This window comes from Myotis brandtii, unplaced genomic scaffold (assembly GCF_000412655.1).
Source record: "Myotis brandtii unplaced genomic scaffold, ASM41265v1 scaffold1270, whole genome shotgun sequence".
Taxonomy (NCBI): Eukaryota; Metazoa; Chordata; class Mammalia; order Chiroptera; family Vespertilionidae; genus Myotis; species Myotis brandtii.
This window is the reverse complement of record NW_005354465.1, coordinates 33612-37287: the sequence shown is the minus strand read 5'-3', so window position 1 is coordinate 37287 and position 3676 is coordinate 33612. Positions and strand designations below refer to the sequence as shown.

The window sequence follows — 3676 nt, the reverse complement described above, 5'->3', positions numbered from 1 at the left end:
GCTAGCTTCTCCCCCGCAGAACCCGCCCCCACTCACTCCTCCTCCGCCTCCAGCGCCACCTCGTATCTCCTCAATCCCGACATGTCTCGGGCTCCGAACGTCTCCTGGGGGGCGGAATGATCGGATCTAGTCCTTCCCAGCCCCCGGCCCCCTCCTCGGTCATTCTCCGGATCCGTGTGACCTGCTCTCGGGGCACCTGCGGCGGGTGCCCCGGGGGAGGCTCAGCTGCACATCGGGGAGGGGTGGGGCTGAAGGTTTCGGAGGCGCGAGACGTTATGGAACTAGGAGGTCGGTCGCCGCAGGGGCCTGCGGCATTTAGGGGGTCAGGGCGGCGGGCTTTGCGGTCATGGGGTTGGGATATCTGGGGCCCCGGGTGAGGATTTTCGGGGGCTGGATCACCTGGAGGGGGGCTGAGGGGTCGGCGCAGCCTAAACTCCGCCCTCCCCGGCTCCACCCCGGAAACAGACCGTTACCGTGACGTCACAGGGACTCCACGCACCGGGGGCGGGGCTCCCTTTGCCCGGAAGGGGCGGGGCTAGAGAATTTCTTCAGAGGAGGCGGGGTCAAAGTGTCACTAGGAGGTGGAGGCATTTATTGCCAAGATGCGAGGCTCTGGACTCTCTATTTAATAGAGTCTATTATAAGGATGGAGTCAGATTTTGGAGTTCTACCCTGGGAGATGGAGACCTCAGAAATAGGCAGCAAGAAAAGAGCTTTGGGGAGGGGGATAAAAAGGGGGGTGGGTGGGAGATGTCTGTAATACTATCAACAATAAAAAATATATATATTAAAAAGAAAAAAAAAAGAAAAGAGCTTTGAGACGCTGTCCAGTGCTGTTTTCCTCAATTCCCTCTTCTCCTCTTAATCTCCTTGGCTTCTGCCCTGACGATGGCCTTTCTTGTCTGTCCTGTTCTACTCGTCTGACCCCAGGCTGAGGAGGAATAGGCCTCCAGAGAGGGCTCAGTCTAGACAGGCCAGGCTATGAAAATACTTCTCGGATGAGTGGCCTTGGCTTAATGGCCAGAGGGTCAAAGCCCTTCCTATCTGAGCTGAGACCTACGTTCCTGTGATTTTTGTTCCTACAGTCATTCAATCAACAAATATTTACTGAGTGCCTGTTACATGCAGGCACTGTGCTGGGTGTGGGGATACAACTGTAAAAAGGACAGGCACGGCCCTGGCTGGTGTGGCTCGGCTGGAGCGTTGTCCTGTACACCAAAAGGTGGCAGGTTTGATTCTCGGTCAGGGCGCATACCCAGGTCAGTGTGTGCAGGAGGCGACCGATCAATGTTTCTCACATCAATATTTCTTTTTCCCTTCCTCTCTCTAAAATAAATTTTGAAAAGAAGAAGAAGGAGGAGGAGGAGGAGGAGGAGGAGGAGGAGGAGGAGAAAGGCACAGTCTCCACCCTCCGAGGGCTTCTCATCTGGGTTGGAGATGGGGGGGGTGGTTTGAAATAGACAATCAGATAATTACAATAAATCTGGAAGACTGGCTAGGGTGCTGTGACAGAGCCCAGAAAGAGCAATTAGCCAAGTGTGGGAGGTTGAAAATAGCTGCCCCAGATGGTCTTTGGAGGAAGGACCGGAGCTTTGTGGCTGGACTGTAGGAGAGAGAGTGACTAGAAACGAGTGAAGTGAAAGTTCCCTCAGCCTGAAGTGTAGAGAATGGAAACATCTGCTCTCTCCCTGCATCCCACCCTTCCTCCCTCTCATACCTGTCTTGCCTTGCCTGGGCCACAGACAGGTGACAGATAGATCTGTGGGTGCCCGTTGGGCTTTACTGGAGCATTGCAGTCTGGTGTCGAGGGGAAGCTGTGCTCCAGTCATACCCTCACACACTCACACTCACACTCACACTCACACTCCAGGCCCTGCCCAGCTTTGTCAGGTCTGGTGCAGAGGAGCTGATGGTCTGGTTCACTCTTCTGATCCTTGGGTCCCCAGGGTGGCAGTGATTCACATCCCTTCCCTCGGTCATGGGGCTCCTTCTGGAGCTCTCACGGGCTAAATGCTGGGGCACTTGTTCTGGGGGAGGAAGGAGAGGCAAAGTTATGGGCTGGGGTCTTGGGCAGGAGCTCAGAGGGAGGAGGCAGGGCTGGAGAGGGCAGGCTTGCCTTGGCAGAGTTCTTCTGCAGTCTCTGGATGTGGTCCCCCCAGGGCTGGTCTGGGGGGGGGGGCATGCTCCAGCATGGTGAACTTGGAGTCAGAGGTCGGAGAGAATAGAGCAACTCTGGAACTCAGTTTCCTGGAAGGTCTGGGTGTGTAGGGTAGAAACTGAGGACCACACCAAGGAACCTGTTTCAGGGGCTTCCATGTGGGAAGAGGCTCAGCAAGGTGTGGAGGAGAAGCTGTGCTCCAGTCTTCCTCAAGGAGAAGAAAGGTAAGATGGTGATAAAAGGTGATTAGGAGAGGAGAGGAGGTTACTTTCCAGCCCCCACTCACAGGAGAATGGTTCCTGGCAGCCAGTCCTCAAGGAGGAGATAGCAACAAAAGACACCACCAATGTTCTCAGGAATTGGGTGTTGGTTCACCAAGAGACAGTGTCCTCAGGGTTGTGGCACACAGAACTGGGAGCGAGTGGGTATTAGTTTAGGGCTTGAGGGACTATAAGGTGGGGGAGCTCATAGCCCTGACTAATTCAGGATACCTGTGTCCAGTGCCATAGCTTTAGTGTTTCTCTCCCCTCCTCCTCCCAATGTACACTGTTCTCTTTTCCTCTGGAAATCAAGCTAGAGGAGACAGAGCCTCTAGTGAGAAGGACAGCTAGAGGCCCCTGGACCCATTCAGGCACTGACATGTACAGGAACACCTGGGGCACAGGCACATCTACATCACATAGGTACCCACACCACAGAAGCCCATGTATAGATTGTATAGGAATACACACGATGCACAGGTATACCATGGTACACAGAGACACACAGTCACAAGGGCACATCCATTTGGTACATGCGTACTCTCAGGTTCATGGACACACTTGGATCTGGGTGTTGACTTGAACTCACGGTCCCCTTCACAGACTCCCAGATCCCAGCTGTGCCCCTCATCTGACCATTTACCCTCTATCCTTTCCAAGGGAGACCTAGAAATCAGTATGCTGAGGAGAGGAGCGGTGCTGTGCAGGAGGCCCTGGGGGACAGCTAGAGATGGACAAATGTGCAGAATCTTTGGAAGCAATGAGTGTATGGGTTGCAAGAGTCTTTCTGCTTGTGTGGAGCCTGTGTAAGACTGTGAGGCTGGATGGGGGAGAGCGAGCAGAAGAATGATAGTGAGGGAGTCCATGATGGTCCTGTGACTGTGTGTGTGTGAGCCTGTGTGAGGCTGTAGATGTTGTCTATTTATGGCCCTCTGAAGCTTTCATTCTTTATGTCCAGGATTTTCTTCCCTTCTGTTATATGATACTAGAGGCCCAGTGCACAAATTCGTGCACAGGTGGGGTCCGGCTGGCCCGGCCCCAATTGGGGCGGATCAGGCCGGGCCTGTGGGAAGAGGAGACAGGGGGTTGGCCAGCTGGCCTGCCCTGATTGGGCGGATCAGGGCCAGGCTGGCTGTGGGAAGGAGCAGAGGGCAATTGGCTGGTGGGCCCTGCCCTTGTTTGGGGTGAGGGGGACCGATCAGGAGTCAGTGGGTGGGGGAGGGGCTGCGGGAGGTTGACCAGCTGGCTCCACCCCTGA

At 54.9% G+C, this 3676-nt stretch overlaps 1 long non-coding RNA gene across 1 annotated transcript; it reads right to left on the bottom strand.

The window, feature by feature from the left end:
- Positions 1-41: 41 nt before the first annotated feature.
- LOC106724969 lies at positions 42-718 on the bottom strand. The gene is made up of 2 exons (XR_001360789.1): positions 400-718; positions 42-104 (listed from the first exon to the last, which is right to left on the bottom strand). It is a non-coding gene; the product is annotated as an uncharacterized LOC106724969 (long non-coding RNA).
- Positions 719-3676: the final 2958 nt, after the last annotated feature.